The sequence below is a fragment of the Ceratotherium simum genome, chromosome 2 (genome assembly GCF_057802395.1).
Source record: "Ceratotherium simum simum isolate JZ-2026a chromosome 2, ASM5780239v1, whole genome shotgun sequence".
Taxonomy (NCBI): Eukaryota; Metazoa; Chordata; class Mammalia; order Perissodactyla; family Rhinocerotidae; genus Ceratotherium; species Ceratotherium simum.
This window is the reverse complement of record NC_141901.1, coordinates 90,515,962-90,536,474: the sequence shown is the minus strand read 5'-3', so window position 1 is coordinate 90,536,474 and position 20,513 is coordinate 90,515,962. Positions and strand designations below refer to the sequence as shown.

General features: G+C 35.6%; 1 pseudogene; it reads right to left on the bottom strand.

Annotated features, from left to right (window-relative positions):
* Positions 1–944: 944 nt before the first annotated feature.
* LOC147918091 (cytochrome c oxidase subunit 6A1, mitochondrial pseudogene) lies at positions 945–1,428 on the bottom strand (annotated as a pseudogene).
* Positions 1,429–20,513: the final 19,085 nt, after the last annotated feature.

The window sequence follows — 20,513 nt, the reverse complement described above, 5'->3', positions numbered from 1 at the left end:
ATTGTTAGATCCAGTCAAGGAATAAATTAGTCTCATTTGGGAAGAACATTTCTTGTCTGCTGCTAAGATACTGTTTCTGAAATTATCATTACGGTAGGTAATGACCACAAAAGTGTTAATGCCCTCAGCAATGTACCTCACTTCCTCAACGGCTCATTGGAAATGTAGGTAGCTGTATTTTCAGTTTCTTTTCCTCTAATTTCCTTTAGTTTGAGCACTATAATAAAAACCAGTTTTCCTTTAATCTATTGAGTGTGTGTGTGTGTGTGTGTATTGTGTTATATTATCAGGTTGTATACTTTTTAACAGTAGTTTAATGATAGTTACTTTGTGATTTAGGGAATTGATTTTGGTTTTTTTTCTAATTTGCCTTTGTTTATAGTTATTTGATATCCTATCAAATTATTTGGCTTTGAAGCAAAACAGTTAACAATACAGTGTTTGAATGATATGGGAATGCACTGGATAAATATTTCTTCAAAGAACATTGTGGCAGACTGAAAATGAATCAAACTAATCGTTGGTGTCCTACATTCATAGCACTATTAGGAAATTACTCCTCATAGTAATACATTGTGTTGTTTTGGCTTCCAAACAAGTTGACTTGAGGGATTGCAACCAACTTTGTTATAAAAGGACACATCACTGAAAATACTACCTTCTAAGCAGAAAAGAAAAATGCCTTATTGAGGCAATATGGTATTAACAATACCAGCTAAATAATGACAAAATTGCCATTCTTTAAATTAGAATACATTTAATAATTCTGTGTGGTGGGAGTGTTTAATATATTAAATAAATGATCTCCAACACCCTCAAAGTTTATGTAGGATCCCCCAAGAAATAAGGATGTTTAATAAGGGACAATGTCAGTAATATGTACCCATTATTAAAATGGATAAATAAATTACTTAAACTTTATAAGACATTTTAAGAAATATATGTTATTTATTTAAGCTATGTCCTGCCACAAGCAAAGGAATGGTCATCATTTGATACAAATAAGGGATACGTAAGGTCCTGTACACTTTTCTGGTCCATGTGCAGAGTAATGGTCCAAACCAGTGCTGTGGTCTTTGGTGTCTTGGGAGTAGTCCCGGTTCTCTTTTGTCATCTTCATAGCAAGTCAGAAGCTGATTTGCAGGAGGGTTATAAAATAGTATATGGTTACCACCTCCCCGGGGAAAGGGATTGGGCCTGATGTGGAGATGGTGGTAGTCAATAAACTTGAGTCTCTCATGCTTTCCTTGATGAGACTTCAGGAATATGTTCAGCATGCTCCCTCCCACCAGGGGGAACTTGACCAAGTAGATGAGAACCTTCCACCTGCAAGCTGAACCCTCCTCACTGTGGGCGCCAATTGACAGAGGCCAGCCCCTGTGTCTGAGACCAAGCTAGCAGCCCAGAAACCAGGCCCACTGCTGCCATTTTCTACCTGGACAGACACAGTGCTGCTTAACGCATTTTTTAAATTAATAAACTTTATTTTTTAGAGCAGTTTTAGATTCACAGCAAAATTGAGCAGGAAGTACAGATAGTTATTGTAAACCCCATCTCCCCCAACCCCCCACAACCTCTCCCATTATCAGTATCCTGTACCACAATGATACATTTATTACAATTGATGAACCTACATTGACACGTCAGTATCACCCAACGTCCATAGTTTACAGTAAGGTTCAATCTTGGTGTTGTACATTCTATGGATTTGGACAAATGTATAATCACATGTATCCACCATTGTAGTATCATATAGAATAGTTTCACTGCCGTAAAAATCCTCTGTCCCCTGCCTATTCATCCCTCCTTCCCCACTAACTCTTGGCAACCACTGATCCTTTTACTGTCTCTGTAGTTTTGCCTTTTCCAGAATGTCATATAGTTGGAATCATACAGTATGCAGCCTTTTCAGATTAGCTTCTTTCACTTAATAATATGCATTTAAGTTTCTTCCATGTCTTTTCATGGCTCAGTAGCTTATTTCTTTTTAGCCCTGAATAATATTCCATTTTCTGGATGTACCACAGTTTATTTATCCATTCACCTACTGAAGGACATCTTGGTTGCATCCAAGTTTTAGCAATTATAAGTAAAACCTTGTAAACATCCATGTGCAGATGTTTGTGTGGACATAAGTTTTCAATTTCTTTGAGTAAATACTAAGGAGCTCAATTACTGGATCATATGTTAAAAGTATGTTTAATTTTGTGTGAAACTGCCAAACTGTTTTCCAAAGAGGCTGTACCATTTTGCATTCCCATCAGCAGTGAAGGAGAGTCCCTTTTGCTCCACGTTTTCGCTAGGATTTGGTGTTGTCAGTGTTTTGGATTTTGGCCATTCTAATAGGCATGTAGTGGTATCTTATTGTGTTAATGCTTAAGGCATTTTTAAAGGTTAATAGTCTTCTCGAAAGTTAAAACTTCCATAAGAGAATGAGTATCAGCCAAAAGATTCTCATGTCTTGAAAAGAAAGACATTTATTACAGTGAGATTTAACTATTTTAAAGGAAATTGCTCTAACCGTAGAGTGGTTGGAAAAATTACTAGAAGAAAAGGAGACTGAAAATCCTAAAGACTTATTGTTATCAACCTAACCCCTTTTCAAATGCTCAGTCCTACAGAAAGAGGCATTTTTGGCTTTCATTTGTCTGGTGGTGGCCATTGGTTACCTAAACTTGTTTGCCGAGAAAGGCACCATAGACAATGACTATGCAGAGAGTAAACTCACAGAAGTTTTAAGGCTGAACTTTACGGCAACACTTGTAGTCTATATGGCGCTATTTTTTTCTTAAGATGATTGCAACATTATTGCAATGATAATTTAGCAATGGAACTTCAAAATGTTCATGAGCTAATTGGACTGTTTATGAATATGACATGCATGAAAGACCTATAAAATTTCTATAGGTCCTATTTCAACAGTAAATTGTACTAACATTATTGTCATTTTATTCCTCATACTCATTTTTTTTTTTTGTGAGGAAGATCAGCCCTGAGATAACATCCATGCCAATCCTCCTATTTTTTGCCGAGGAAGACTGGCCCTGAGCTAACATCCGTGCCCATCTTCCTCCACTTTATGTGGGAAGCCGCCACAGCATGGCCTGACAAGCGCTGTGTCGGTGCGCGCCTGGGATCTGAACCCAGGCCGCCAGCAGCGGAGCGCGCGCACTTAACCGCTACATCACGGGCCAGCCCCTCATATTCTTATTAAACAAACTTTCCATGTGGAACCAAAATATCATTACTGTTAAGGCACCTGATATAAATTGAAATTTAGTACAAGGGTAAAAAAATCAGATAGCTTCTTAATCAGGCAATACTTAATTATTAATTGGCTAGTCCTTTGGCTAGAAGCAATACATGGAAATTAGCATTCTCAACTTATTTTTTCTTTTGAGAGAAAGGTTCATATTGGGTTAACAAAATGCAATTACATTTTATAGCTATAAAATTATTTCTACAGTACCATTAATTGCCCTCATGTTATAACAGGTAAATTTACTGCTGGCAACAGCTTATTTTGTAATTATCACATGGGAACGTTTTTCCTAAACTCTAATTTCAATAGATATTGGTTTAATTTATCAGAATTTCCCATTATTGTGTTTTTAGGTAAGGCATTAAGTTATTACTCAAACACAATGGTGTCTGAATTCTTATGTATTACAAACTGAGTGAGCAGACAGAAAAAAAATTATATCTCATTCTAGTGAAAATGACAGCAACATTTTTTTCTCTAATAGCATCCCATAGGAGGCCCACACTGAGTTGCACTCTGCTCTCTATTTGTATAGTTAATTAATCCAAAAGAAGCATTTATTAACTTGAATTTTCAAAGTCTGTTTAACTTTAATTTTTTAAAGTCTCCTCCTAAGATTGCATATTATTTAGAGACAAAGGCAAAAGAAGTTGATGTAGGAGCCTAAAATATACTTAACACGAGCATGTATTAACATATTCCCAAATATGAAAACCCAGTTTCTCTCTTTCTCTCTCTCTCTTTCTCTTTCTGTCCTCTTCTCTTTCTCTCCCTTTCTCTTCATATACAGATATATAAGGGAGAGGACGGTAAAAAGGGAGTAAAATTGAATGTCGTATTAGTTTCCTATTGTGGCTGTATCAAATTACTGCAAGTGTCATGGCTTAAAATAACGCAAATTTATTTTCTTACAGTTCTGGAGGTGGAAGTCCAAAATGGGTCTCACTGGGCTAAAATCAAGGTATTGACAGGACTGCCTTCCTTTCTGGAGGCTCTAGGGGAAAAGCCATTTTCTTGACTTTTTAAATAGCATTAAAATGAGACTACAAAAAGGAATGAACTGTTTGGATGATATTTAATGCAATATCTTGCCTTAAAATTATACTTTTACCAAAGGTCATGATTAGACAGGAGTCAATGAGATTCTGAGGTTGGACATTTGTGCTGTGGTTTCAAATTTAGAATCTTTTTAGATTTGATCCCTTAAGAAAGCTTAAAATACAAGTTCTCCCATCGCAAGTTATTGATACTAGAATAGAAACTCAATGACCCTACTGAACCATATTCTTCCTGCAACCTGAAATCTTGTAAGTGAAAGTTCCTTGTTGCTTGTATTCTCTGTAGATGTTGACCTGAAAAGTCACACATAATGAGAGCTTTGCTGAAGTAGTAACCCTGTCATTTTTATAAAGTTTCAGCCAATAGTTTCCTGATATCAGCAATAGATAGAACAAATGACTCTCCTGAAATCCTATGACCTCAATAAAGTGTGAAAGTAATGAATGCATTCCTCAAGAGAGATGGTGTGGTAGAAAGAGCAGATATTTATAACTTGTCTGACAGCTCTCAATAATAATAAGTTATATGGATTCAATCCTGAATGAAATTAATTGTTGTCTGTTTGGCAAATATAGAGAATACAACGAGTTATGTGTAAGTGACAATACATACATAGATTTGACACAGACAGTTCATGTTCTGGTATATTTAGTGAATCATATCAGTCACTCTAATGTCCTAGAATTTTTAAGATTTGCAAACATGTCATTTTAAAAGTAAAATGCAGGAAGGTAGTAGAGTGATGGTTAAAAGAACTGACTCTGGAATCAGATCACTTTGTTTTACATCTTGTTCCGCCCATCACTCAGGGATAGGTTATTTCACCTGTCTGTGCCTCACATTCCCTATCTGCAAAATGGGCAAAGTAATAGTCCTTATGTCGTGAGGAATACATGAGAATTAAGTGTGAAATATGTAGCAAATAGCCTGCACTTGATAAACATCCAAAAATATTAACTACTATTACTGTATATAAGTTGACCTTATTGTAGATATTTTAATCTATAGTTGTATGATACTCAAATTCATGCTAAAGGAAAAGAAGCATAAATTTTTCTTGCAATTAAAGTCCTCCCAGAAAGAAGTATATTTTATTATGTCAATGTTTTAAGCCAACAGCAACTTTTAGTCTTCAAGCTTCAATAAAAAAAAAAGTCATGATTTTAATTGGAAATCTCATGTAAAAATAGTCAGCAAAGAGATTCAAGATGTTCTAAAATATATTAACCAAATACGTGCATTACAGACTTTGAAAATTTCATTTTATTAAACTTTGACTTTTATGTTAAATTTAGCTTTCATTTTTATGGAATAAAAATTTTAAAAAGATATTTGCTTATGTAAATTGCCTTTAGTGCCATGAGTCTATCTCTTCTGATGCCAGGCATAAATATTTTTAACACCTAACACGGCATCCAAGTAGGAAGTAAGATTCACTGAGATTAGCTTCTAGTGTGAACGCTTTTCCAAGTGCATGTCCTCTGCCAGTTCATCACATCAGGAAGTCAGTGAAAGGAGACATTTGTTGGTGGGGATTAGACGTCAATATCGGGGAACTTCAGCAGAATGTACTGAAAGATTTCAAGTGGAGGAAATGGTCACTTTAGTGTGAATTACTCTCAGGTATGGAATGAGTTACCTGGGTACTATCTTTGTGCCCTGCACATCCTTTCCGTGTCTTTTTGATTAGTCTGTAAATCTTACCCTCTCATCTACCATGAAGATTCATGGTCTTTTATTGTTTTGTCAGTTTATGTTTTTATCTGTCTTTTCTTTATAATATGACAATTCTATGAAGGCAAATGTGATTAGTTCCGTTGTTGTTAAAGAATGATTTCCTTAAAATATAGGGTAAATTTGCAGTCGGGAAAGGATAAACTCATAGAGCTAATGGAATGCAGTTTGTCCAGGGAGCTCTGGCTTTTAGCCCCATTGGTAGGCATATGATGATCTTGAATTATCCTGGGCTTCTCAGACTCTGCTCCCCATATGACATGTAGCAGTGGCGCCTGATGTTTGGATGAAGAAAAAAATAAATGAAATAAAAGAGTGTGGGAGAGAAACTATGACAGAAATTCTTTTTTGTTATTATTAGTAAACCACTTGACAGAGTTGTACTGGTCTAGACACCAGAGAGAAAGGGTAAATTATGGAGTTATCATGATACGGCATGGAGTTGCCTACGCGTTTTTACCATAGGTTGCAAGACCACATGCCATGCTTTTTCTTGAAGCGCGGCTATTATTTCTTGTCTTCATGGGGTACAAAGTATTGCTTTTATCTGCCATCATACATCTTAACCTTTGAGCTTGGAGAAGAAAAATATGTTGTTGGAATTGTGCATCCTCCTGATGAAATTGTGGCTGTCAACCTAAGGTTTATGTTGTCATTATTGGTCATTTTTAGTGACAAATGAAATCTTTCTCTGGAAAATTCAATAGTGCTTTGGGTCTCACCAGCAAATGTGATTGCAGAATACTGACACTGGAAGTATCTTGTATATTATGTTGATATTGTAAAATCAGAGTTGGATTAATTATGCAGTCTTGAGATGAAAATACTCCTGATGTGTGAGACTTCCAAAAAGGCTTCTTTTCTGTTATTTATCTGTTATGTATCTAGTACTCCAGTTTTTAACTCATTTATCTCATGAAAAAAAATTGTAAGCCAAATTCTGTTTTCCTTAACCTACCGTGTCAAATTTCACGTTATCTGTAGTGATGTTTTCAGATAGTAAACGGGACTGCTTGACCCATGTCAGAACATGATGTTTCGTGAATGATATTCTATCAACAGAAAAATGGAAAGCTGGCTCAATTTATGTTTCATGTTCTTCTGAATACCCCTTCAGCTCATCTCAGACAAACCTGTTTTCTGTTGTATGCAGTTTTCTCAAACTGTTGGTCCTTTCTTTAGCTGCTGAATACTTTCTTTCATTTACTCAATTATGCCTTCAAATGTACACTATATGAGTCAGATAACAAATAGCACTTACATTCAATAATGCTAGTTTATTGACATTTATAAATAAAACGATTTTATAATATACTTCTGCTATAAAGCTGGGTATGTTGCATGCTTTGTTGGGTTTTTGTTTTGATACATTTTCACCATAGCTAGGATGACCATATAATGTATTGTCCACAAAAGAACACTTTGAGATGGAAAGGGAGAGCTGTTAATGCTAGGTCAACAAACACAAAATGGACCTGTCCTGGGAAAACTATGTCCCGTGGACCAAATCCAGGCCACCACATGTTTTTGAATAGCCCGTAGACTAAGAATGATTTTTACATTGTTTAATGGTTAGGAAAAAAACAAAAGAAGAATAATGTCTCATGATATGTAAACCTTATACAAAATAACTTGTGTCCATAAATAAAGTTTTCTTGGAACGTAGTCATATCAAATTATTTATATATGGTCTATGACTGCTTTCATGCTGCAATGGCAGGGTTGAATAGTTGCAACACACCGTATTGCCTAGAATATTTACAGTTTGAATCTTCAGAGAAAAAGTGTTCTGACTCCTGATGTAGAGTAATCCTAACCATAGTCTAATTTAGACCATTTGTTTCAATAGGACAGGATCCTTCTTTTCTCATAGTGCCAGTGAAATGGCATATTTACAAATAATACTTATATGTATTATTGTGTGTACTATAATACTGATGTTACTGATGATGTTTCTGGTGATACATTTATCCACTCCATAGTTTCCTATTGACTAGAAACTCTTCTAGGTCACATTTTTGGCTCCATCATAAAGTCTGCTAGAAGATTCTTTAGTCTTTCAACATATACTTTTGCATATAATTAAATAAGTTGTTGATTTTGATATGAATTAAAAATAAGATTTTCTTCATGAACGAGACTGCTTCCATTTTCTCTGACAAAAAATTATTAGCGACCGTGAAAGTAGTTTTGGGTTTTTATGTGAATGCTTTTTTAAAAAGTGTGGGGTAGAGCAATATTTTAAAGTAACCTCATTCTGTCTCTTTGGTATTGAATCAAAGGAGTTCTAGGAATTCTACCTCATTGTCCAATAGGCCAGATAAATTTCCCCCTTAAAGTGAGTCATTTATTTGTTGGCTAATTAACAAGCCGTGTGCTCTCATAAAAGTTGGCACACTTGGTCCATTTGCAGCATCATTGTCTATTAAGTTTACCTGAACCGCGTGGTTGAGACTCTTCACCATCTTTCCGATTAGGTTGGATCTGTCAATATATTGTCCTTGTGGATTTGTTTACTGGGTAGATATCCAAATGTTGACCTTTGTGAAATATAGCACAGTTAGCAAATGGCAGCCAGTGTGAGCGGGAAGCCTGTTAGGAATGAGGTCTGAATTAGTATTCTCCTGGCACCAAAAATCTGCCATTCGTATCTTTTCATTTATAACACTAATTACATATAATAATTCTAGGTTTTAGTTTTAAAAAGAACCCTTCTTGTATAGGCTACTGTAGAACTATTCAGTTCATATGTCAACCCTAATTAAAACCTATCTTAGAATTCATTAAAATCTGGCTCAACTGTTTAACATCTCTTACAGCAGTGCACCTTTAGATGAAAAACACTGCACCCTGCATTTCTCCCCTTTTCAGTTTTTGTTGTCTAATTGATAGAAACCATTAATTTGGAGGGATGAATTAAAAATGGAATGAATAGTATAGGCTTTGTGTAATTCTCTGAAGGTTTTCTATGCCATAATCAAAGTGAAGAAAAAATGCTTAGTGCAAATGTCCTGAGCTGACAGAACTATATATTTAGAATCATTAAGTCTGTGGTAACCAGTGAAAATAAAATGTGTAATGAGGATAAAATTAAATGGATGATAGAATTTGAGCTTTAATGACTCAAAGAAAAAAAATCCTAACTCCAGTTCCTAAATCCATGCTAGTCGAAGGGAAGTAAAACTCTTCGCATTTTTTTTTTTTTTTACCTTTTAGCAAGGAAAATTACTGAATTAGATGTTTTAAAATTTTATCCAATTTGTAGTGTGGTGATGGAAATTTATTGAAGAAGTGGTTCTATTACACATTATTTGTATATATGATAAAGAATATTGAGTCCTTTGTTATTCAGAGAAAATCAAAAGAAAATATGATTGGCTGAGTAATTGAGAAAGAAAATATCTTCCTTCTGTGAGGGCAGAAGCGTGAGACGTACTTTGTCTTCACGTAAATACCAAAGTGATTTCCCCTGTGTTCTGGAAGAAAACTTTGAGAAGACATCCACAGACTAAAGCCTGACTCCTTTGGATGTGTCTTAGTCCATTCAGGCAAATTAACGTAGACTGGGTGGTTTAACAGAAAAAATTTATTTCTCACAATTTTGGACTCTGAGAAGTCTAATATCAAGGTGCTGACAGTTTCAGTGTCCAGTGAGAGCTGCTTCCTGGTTCACAGACAGCAGTCTTCTCGCTATGTCTCATGTGTTGGAAAGGGTGAGACAGCTCTCTGGTCTCATTTATAGGGCACTAATCTCATTCATGAGGGCTCCACTCTTATGACCTAATCACCTCCCAATGGCCTCACCTCCTAATACCACCCCTTTGGGAGTTAGAATTTCAACATATGAATTTGGGGGGAGACACAAACTTTCAGTTCATAACAGGGTGATAATAACCTTGAAGGTGATTCACAATGAAGCCATTGCCTTAGCTTTGCACAGGTCATATATTAGAGATTAAAACTAATAATAAGGGGTTAAAATAATAATTAGAGGTTAAAACTAGAGGTAACGGTCTAAATTATTCCTTTAAAATCTTTTGCTTGTCAATTTGTCCTGGGAAACTTCCATCAAGGAATTTTAGAGACGTTTAGACTGGTAATATTTTAGTTCCTGCTCCTGGTTCTATCTTTAGCCATAAGGAATAAACTGTCAGTATGTGAAGTCTCCCAGTAAACTCACATTTTTATCCCTGTCCTGAATCTTCCTTTCAGCTAAAATACTACTAGGAGTATTTTAATCTGTAGTGCTTTAACGGGAAAACCTATCTTGGAACTTGATGCAATGGACACCAACACCCTGCAGCCTCTGCCCTCATCCTAATGTTGCTCCTGGGACTTCTGCTTGAAAAAAACTCCACACACTAGACATTCATATATATATTAAAAATATAATTTAACTCAATTATTTTGTACTTTCACCAAAGAAAAACTCATATCGTCATAGGAAACTTGTTTCTTCTAATGCTTAAACATCTCATTAAGGCCACACAGTTGATGTCAGTGGTATTATAAATTATTAGTTAATTTCTCAAAAATTCATAAGAATGTATTCATATCCTCTTCTACTTCCTTGAGTCTTGAACATTTACTAAGGTTTGTATGGGTATCTAACAGTGAAAACTGCCTTTCACAAGCTAATAGTGTGTGGGGAAGACAGACAAGAAGCTCAGAGTGCACGGTTCTAAACTCATGCCAAAGAAAGATAGAGCAGAATGAGTTTTTTATTTCTCTAAAATTATACTATTTGTTTCCTACTTTTCACTTTTGGAAATCAAGATATAATATTAGATCAAGAGTGTTCAGAAAATGGAATTCTCATAAACGTTATATATTTCACAAACAGTCTGAGACTTTCTTGTCATCATCGTCTTCTCTACCATGAAACCTTAAAACAAAACGAAACAAAAATCCACTCTCCACATTGTAACGATCCTTCAAACTTAATAGTTGTGGCAGAAATTGCCTGGCTGCTAGTCAAACTGGTTTTCTTTCTGCTGAGTCTACAGCTAGACTTCATTTCTAAGGCTTTCTTGAAGTTGGGTAGGGCCACATGACTGGCTCACTGGCCCACAGATTGTGAGTGGAAATGATGTATCCTACTTCCAGGCTTGGCTCAAGAAAGGAAAGAGAATGAAGAACGTTCAGAAATTTGGGAGTTGAAAGGGAGGAAAATTGGCTGCCATTACACTTCTAAAAATAGGAAATAAAATTGAAATATCTTTGGAGGGTCCAACAGCTTATGACGAAAATCAGATTAAGTAAGGATGTGGCCTTCTTACTGAAGCAAGAATAAGACTTCCAAAGCTTCTACAGCCCCAAAGGAGTGCCTGATCTCCCACAACAACTTCAGATGTGGTGACAGTGATCAAGAAAGAAGTCTCCATAGGGTAGAAGAAGGGGTCAGGGAGAAAAATGGATAAGGGACATATTCCCAGAAATTAAACTCAAGAGTCCAACCAAGAAATGTCCCACTTCTTGTGTGTAGGGGCCCTTCAAAATGTCTACTCTGCGGGATTTCATAAATTCTTACCATGGTCACTATTTTTATTTTCTGAATGGAAGCTTTCATTGTGGTTATCTTATTTTTTCACTACCTTTGTAAATTGGGTATGTGTATGGCTTGGGAGTAGGAGATGGAAATACGTTGTTTTGTATTCACAAGGGTTACCAATTCATAAGTTGCCACATTTGGACTCAATGGAGAGTTGCTGCATCACCAGAAGATACTGGACTTCTAGCTGGATGTAATGACTGTACAGGACTTTAGTGGAGTGGAAGAATGAGTTCTATACGTAGGAGCACAAGGAAAATGGATATTTAGTGGCTAAAAGAGAAGACTGTGGCAGAGACTGGCTAAATTTAACAAAATCCATTTCGCTTTTCTCTTTGGTACACATTTTCCAGCCTTCCTTGACATAGGTTGGGGCCGGAAGTCTGGGTGCTAGCTGATGAAATGTAGATATGATATATGCCATGTCTAAGCCTAGCTCATAAAAACTCCCCACGTGTTCCTCTGCTCTTTCTCTTTGTTTGCCTTGCAGTTAGGTATTGAATGCCTGAGTCGACCGTAGAAGCCAGGTTTTGAAGATGGAAGAGGCTTCATCAGCCTGGGTCCTTGAATACCTGCGTGGAGGAGAGTACCACTTACCTCAACCATGATGCTACTTGGCTTTTGCATAAATGAAAAATAAACTTCACTTGAGATAAGCCACAGAGGTTTCAGCATTTATCTGTTACATAAGTTAGGGCACCTAAAAAATATACTAGTCAAAAAAGACAGATTTTAGAAGTCCCACTGAAAATAGTATTTTTTAAGATTAAAGAAACCCAGCATAGCTTATTGCTGATTTTAGTTGAGATTGTGTTTAAAATTATAAAATTTTGGATTATGTTATCATCTGAACATCTAAACAACCATTCTGTTTTCAATAACACTGGTGTTAGTGGCGTGGAAAGCCAAGAGAGTTAATTTCTTGTATTCCAATGGAAATATTTTGTATGAATTTCTGGAATAAAATAGAACATGAGGTTGCAAAAATAACAATATTGCACACATGACAAATAATATACAATTATTTGTACATTAGCAAATTCTTCAGGGGAGTGAATAATCCCAATTAGAAATGTCATGACAAATAAAATGAGTCTTTGACTAGGGTTTAAACTGGCTATATTTTTAGGGAAAATAGAAGAGAAATTGGGAAACACATTCCTTCATGGCAGGAATGCTGGCATCCATTAAGGTTCAGCTTCAGAAATGCCACCCCCTCGACTTTCTAGCTGGAATTTTGACCTGGGAAGAAATCAGGGGAGACTTTGGGACATGGATCCATGCCTTGATGTATTGCTCCCTTCCACCTCCTGGTGGAAATGACCTCTGATTTGGCAAGAAATGTACATATTCACACTTGCTTTTCATTAACTTCCTCAGAATGTAGGTAAGTACTCAGTACTGGTACTGATTTCTACAATCCTAAATCCCTATGTTGTATATTATTTATTAACAAATATTTATTGAGCATCTATTATGTATCAGGCACTGCTTCTAAATATTAGAGATATAGTAGTGAACAAAACCTACAAAAATCTTTGCCATCATGAAGCATATTGTGATGAGAAAGAAAATAAAAAAGATAAATGGATAAATTATGTAGTGTTAGTTATAAGTGCTAAAGGGAAAAATAAAACAAAGAAGAGGAATACAAGTAATTGGGATGGAAATTACAATTTTAGAAAGAGTAAGCTTTCACTGAAAAGGTGAAATTTGAAGACAGACCTAAAGGAAGGTATGGGCTTATCCACGCGGATATGCAGGGAAGTTCACTCCAAACAGAAGGAAGGGCCAGGCAAGTGTGAACACCTGAAGCGGGAGCACGCCTGGCGTCTGTGAGGAACAGCAAAGAGGCTAGTGAGACTGGAGTCAGTGAATATGGGGGTAGAGGTGTAGGGAATGATGACACAGAGATAATGAGATATTGGGTCACATGGGATTTGGGGATTCATAGCAAAAATTTTGGTTCTGTTCAGAGTGGCATGGAGAAATATGAGGGAGTTTTTAGCAGATCTGACAGGATTGTTATGGCTCCAGTGTTGAAAACAGAGTGAAGAAGCCTAGACTAGATTCAGGGTGACCAGTTAAAAGGTTATTACATAAATCCAGGCAAGAGATGACGTGGCTCAGACCAGGGCAGTGAAGGTGATAAGAAGTCATTACATTCTGGATGTATTTTGAAGCTAGAGTTGACAGGAGTTAATGATGGACCAGATGTGGAGTCTGAGAGAAAGAGAAGAGTCAAAGATGACTCCAAATTTGGGAGCCTGAACAACTGAAAGAATGGAATTACCATTTCCTGAAGTGGGGATGACAGCAGAAGGAGCTAGTTTAGATGGAAATATGAGGAGATCAGATTTAACATATTCAAGTGTGAGATGTTTTCTAGACACTCCAAGTGGACCTATTGAGTGGATAGTTGGGCAGAGCAGTCTTGAGTTCAGTGCAGACTTTGGGGCTGGAGATATAGATATGGAGCAGCATACAGGTGCTGCTTAAAGCTGAGAGATTGAATGATATCACTTAGGGGTTGAATTTAGCAGGAAAAGAGAAGCATTCTGAGGATTGTGCTCTTACATTGAGGCATTTGGAAGAAAAGGAGGAATCATCAAAAGAATCTGAATAACAGTAGCCAGAAGGATAGGAGAAAAATGAGGCAAACAGAGTTCAATGGAAACCAAGTACTCAAAATGTTTCAGAGGAGCGAGTGATCCATTAACCAGGTCAAGTAAGACGAGGACTGAGAAATTACGTCTGGATTTAGCAATGCAGAGATCATGGATGATAGAGAGTTTTACTGAAGGATAAGGACGGAAACCTGATCAGAGTGGATTCAACAGGGGTGGAAAGAAAGAAATAGTGGGAGGTGGTGAGTATCAACTTTGCCTTTGATGGATATAAGTGATGAAGTTTTGACTGTAAATTAAAATGAGTTTCACTATTTTGACATACATTGCTCCAAATGAGGACTCAAGCTCATATTTATCAAATATTTATTGCAATTTACAATCAGCATGAATGTCATTTGCAAGATCAAGTTCCAATGTCCCCTCTTCTGTGAAGTCTTGTCTGCCTCCCTCGTAGTTAATTGCTGTGTCTTCTGTGCTCCCCAAACACTTCATAAGTACATTTGCAATATTTGTGTCATAATCATTTATGTGTCTGTCTCTCTCATGACATTGTGAGTTCCTCATCTTTATAAAACAGCACAGTGTTTTGGTAAAAGTATGCACTCAGTAAATGTGTGGTGAGTGAATGAATGAAAGAACATCACATTTTAAGTTAGTCTGATGTAGGGCAATGTAAAAAGGAAATTTATTGAATGCTCAAGATTACAGGTAAATGCAAGGTGCTTATTCATTTTTTCCAAGATCTAAGTAAAGCCTGGTACCTTAGGGAAATAATGACACCTATTTCTCTGAATGTGGCCATACATTGCCCCTTTTATTGTGAAATAAAGGACTTAGAAAATAATAAATTGCACATGTGCCATCCAACTAATTATTATGCTTTTATATTTTGGGGTTTTTTTTCAAATTACCATTTTTTTAACTCTGTTTTTCTCATTATAACATTATTCAAATTATTAATTCTGTACCTTCATAGGTAACAAAATCTAGGTAAAGTTTTCTCTTTGGGACAAAAATCTGGAATTTGGTTCACAGACTTTTTGAAAATTTCCATTTCATCAGAGCTTATCAGTGCTCAAACTAACATTACTATAATTTCAATTTAAAAGAGAGACAGTTGATCTGATTTGGAATACTGGGCTGTTCTGCGAGGCTACTTTCCCAAGTTAATTTTTTTTTTGGTAAGGAAGATTGGCCCTGAGCTAACATCTGTTGCCAGTCATCCTCTTTTTGCTTGAGGAAGACTATCTCTGAGCTAACACTGGTGCCAATTTTCCTCTACTTTTGTATATGGGATGCCCCCACAGCACGGCCCGACAAGCAGTGTATAGGTCCGCACCTGGGATCTGAACCCCAGCCTGCCAAAGTGGAGCGCAAACCCAACCCCTGCGCCACCGGACCGACCCCCCCAAGTTAATTTTTAACATGACTCTTTTACAGCTTGCTCACACACATGATCCTGTTTGAGGCATTGAATTAGAGTGCAAGAAAAATGCCTGTTAAAGCTAAAATATTAAATGTGAATATAAAATCTTTTATGCTTCTCTACACTTTAAATAATTGTTATGGAAGCCAAACTACTCCTAAGAAACCTCTTACTTCAACTATGCACTGAAAGAAGTATATAGGTTCAAGATAATATGTTTATTCTATTCTAAATAACATTAGACAAATATTTTGAATGAGAGAAACTGTCTGTCTGTTTTGTTGTTTTTAAAAAGGAAACTTTAAGCAAAGAAATTGCTTGCACGTTTTTCCTCAACTAGAAAATGTTCATCTTGAGGAAAGAAAAGTTATATCTATCTGTCCATATCTATTTGTCTATCTATCTATCATCTATTGATCTATATCTATCTGTCTGTCTGTCTATCTATCTATCTATCTGTCTATCTATCTATCTGTCTATTTATCTATCTAGCAGCTATCTATCTAAATCTACCTTTCTTGAATTTTTAGTCCTTATGAAATATTAACTTGAGAATTTATATCAACTCCACTATACTTTTCAAAATGACATCAAATAAAATATAAAATCCTGATGACTTGTTCAATATATTGATTTTAATGAGCAGCTGAAGAATTTTGGTGTAGAAGAGCCTAATATGCAGGCATAATTGACTCTTTTTCTCAGATTATAGTTAAAATAGAGACTCTTTACTAAATTAGCATGACAGCAAATGTATAACGGCTCTCCATGTACAATTTTTTACAAACTCACCTGCTTACAGGCATGTGTAATGTATAATTTTCATATTTTGGCTAAATAGTATCTGAACTTTCTACCTCTTTGGAAATGTCTCATATGAATGGATCTTTGTGGAACAAAGGGTCCCATCTCCTACTTCTAAATCGCAGGCAGGGTAGATATTTTCTGCATCTGGCAGCTTAGCTCTTGAACGTGTAAACTTAGGTTTGGCCAACTGCTCAGGACTTTGGATCTTGGGGAAGTGAAGCAGATATGGGAACAGGCAGCTGTTACTCAGGGTAGCAGTAGTCGAGCCGAGATTCCAACGGAAGTGACAGATGTCCACGGAGGTGGTGTCCTTACCTGTGGCATGACCCTCGCTTTGTTTGGTTGCCTATTGGCTACATTTTCGTTGCATTTCCTGTCTTGATGTCATCCTCTTCTCCAGGTTTTCCATCATTCTGAGAGCTACTCAAAATTCTTTCAATGAATTCCTTTTCTGCTCAAGTTAGCCAGTCTGTTTCTGTTGTTTGCAACCGAGTCTGATAAAGTATGTCATGTGAATATACTGATATCATGGATTTATGAAACATTGAGACCCCTTAAAGTTTTATTTTTATTTGCTTTTGAAAAACATTTTTCAATTTTCCAGAAGCTTAAAATTAAGAGAATTAAATTCTTAAGGCTTTGGGGATTTCTTTTTTTGCAAACATCACCAAAAGCTTATACCTGACAATTACAGAAGATCTATTTTACTGTGCATATTTATAAAGTGGTGACCTATTCAAATTCAGATTTTTTTTTCTTACTAAGCAATTTCAGCAATTGCCTAGGGGAATTCATTGTTAACTATAAAAGTCACAGAGCAATGGAAGTTTTATCTCTTTCGTTATGTTATGTGATGAAACGGAATATTGTCATATTTTCTTGAGAAAAGGATATAATAGATTACTGTCAAATCTAATTTTAGATGAAAAATAATTAAACTTTTAAAGAAACAAGAGGAATGATAACTTGGAAAATATAGAATAGCAACCTTTATTCATATCACTGTATTTACTAATTATAAATGTGGAAACTGAAGTCATGGTGCAAAAAGAAGACATTGTTTTTCATGATAAATCGAGGCAGCAGGAAGTATACACACACACACACACACACACACACACACACACATAGGAAGTCTTTCTTTGGCAACTTTTTCCGGGAGAAAATATACATACATTGTTAATTTCTCTCTCTCTCTCTCTTGCTCCTCCTCCCCTCTTCCCTCTTTTTTTCCCTCTCCCTCTCTCTCTTTTTTCAGATTTAAGGTGAAGTTGGCTTCCTAGAGGAAAGGTTAGAGAAACAGATGCCTTTTTCTCCAGTTTGGTGACAGTCTTCTAAGAACATGCAGATTAACTCTACCAGACAAGTCTTTTTAGGTGGCTCTTCGAAGTTTGCCTAATCACACTTCCCTGTCAAATGAGTGAATGAATCAATGCATGAATGAATGGATGGATGTCACACGAACCTTTCAAGTTAACTGACAAAGCTTAAGGTAAATGTCTTTTCAGTCTAAACTGGATTTGATTTTTAAAATATACAAAATCAACAGATGTCAGATTCTTCTTGAAATGATACTAGTCTGAGAATGTACCTCAACATGAAAAGGGAGATCATTATATAAGTTCTTGTGTTACTTGATAAAAGATGTATATTTGTCATATATTACCCATAAAAGCTTTGTTAATATATTGTTAAAATTGAATTATGAGAGAATAGGAATTTCTGAACACACTAATTTGTCTATCTGTAAATTAGAAATAGACATTTCCAGGAAAAAAGTTATTCCGAATTAAAAAAAAGCAGTCTTTCTCCTTTTCATCATTTAAAGTTACTAGACAGTAAGACTTTCAAAAGCATAAACTAGTTATCAATAGGAAAAACATATTTCCAGAAATAAATTTTATTCCAAATTTTTTAAAAAATCTGCTTTTCTCCCTGTCAGCATTTAAAGCAGGTGCCATCTTCTGATTAATTAAATCACAAGATGTTCCTTATGCTAAAATCTTTGCAAATGAAACTTAAACAGAAACTTGGCTGCACTGTTGTCATTTCTTCTTCTTCTCTTTTTTTTTTTTTTGGATTATCCAGAACACTACATGGCTGGCTTGCAAGCTCATTTTCCAGATCACTGATAGCGGAGCAATTTTGTGTTTGTGTGTGTATGTGTTTTGTTTCACAAGATATCAGCTTGAAGTGGTTTCAAATCTCTGGCAACAATTTCTTAAGGAGTATGTCAAAAATGAGCTATTGACCACATTTTTGCCATGTCATTTGTCAAATGTGCGGTGGGCAGATGTCAAATTTCAGGCAACCACAGTCCACATTTATGAAACGTTTTAGAAAACTATGTAAGAGTTCTGTGGATCTTATTAGGTGCTTTAGAACAATCAAGAAACGCTTGTTCTTTATTATCAGCATATTATGATCTCTAAAGAATATTTTATAAGTCCTTTTTCTAAAATATGGTCCGTAAATTTCCTCAAGAAATTCCACGTGCTTGGATTACTTGTTTAAGCACCATTCAAAACTGCAGGAGGTAGAAGTCTGCTGTGGTTTAGTGTAGAGTTAACTTTTTTGAATGTAAAAAGGTCAAAATTAATGAAGAAACTAGCAAATTCAAAGTTCCACCTAGGAACATCCCAATGCTTTTAGCAATTCACTTGAAATGAAGGAAGAAAACCACCCCCTTTAACATTTTAAAGCTTTGAAAGCCTAATGAACCATGCTACCTCCTGCAGTTTTTACCAAACTAAAATTTGCGCAAGGACTGGGCTCATTAGCACTAAGTGAAGCAGCCCATTCAGATTATGCTGCAGCTTCTTGCAATGTTTTCACCATTATCCTCGTGTTTGCTGGATAAAATATTGCTGTCTCAACTGTGACTTCAGTTTTCTTATTGTTGTTGTAAAATTCCTGTTATCCCATGAATTAAATGTCCCTCCTCCCAAATGACAAAAAGATTGTTTTCTTTTAACAAATGTCCAAAATACATTAATTCTTCAACAAAGCAGATTCTTGAAGCAAGGTGGTTTTTGTTAAGTTTTAATTGTTTATTTCTCCTTCTGTATGTCCCAAACTATGGGTAATGGTTTGTGGGATAAGGAAGAAAATGAGTAATTAGAATACAGAGAATGTAGAATATTAGATATGTAGATAAACTTGGGGATTTTTCTGAATCATTACAATAGAGATTATATTATCAAACCTCAAATTATTAGCAATTCATTTAATTCAACTTTTTCTAAGATTTTTACATCTCATCATTTTAGGGAAAACTTTATGCTGCAATGAAAAACCCATACATTAGTGAGAGCACACCCTTCCAGGTTATCTGACTTGATTCCATGGAGACTCTGTACCTTTCATTGCATTTGAGCTATTTTACAAGTTGTAGATAAAAGTGATACTAAAACAAAAGACTTCTTGTATATAGACAGGTAAATAAATTCTGTTGGCTAAAGATTCAATTGACTTCTCTTCCTTACTCTGGAAGAAGCCAATTTTGCCTCCATTAGCACATTAATTTCAATATTCTTCATCTGTAAATGTGTCTCTTCTTTGGATTGTTCTTTTATCTGGTTGTAACATCTTACTTACTTGGTCCTTCATTAATGAATTAATGTGTTTGTTTTATATGTGTATGAATGTCACACTTTTAATTTTTTTTAAACTAAAAAGTGATATCCACAGGATTTGCATTATGTTTATATTTTGACAACAAAATACAAATGTATTCCTTAGGTTGTATATAGTTTAATTTCTGGAATTAGAATCTCCCTCTTGTTCTACTGCCCCAGCACAAACAGATGTGCATATAATTAGTATTTTGATATAAATTGGCTCAAACAACATCACTCAAGATTAAAATCAGTATTCTATCGTGAATTTTAAAAAAATGTGTGTATGTATTGTGATCTCCATTTCCTTAAGAATTCTGTTGATTGCAGATGCCTGGGAAATAGTCTTAGTGGATTATCCAAAACTTGGCAGGTCTTTTGCAAAATGCTATAGGAAAAAGATACATATGATTGATTATGACAAGAT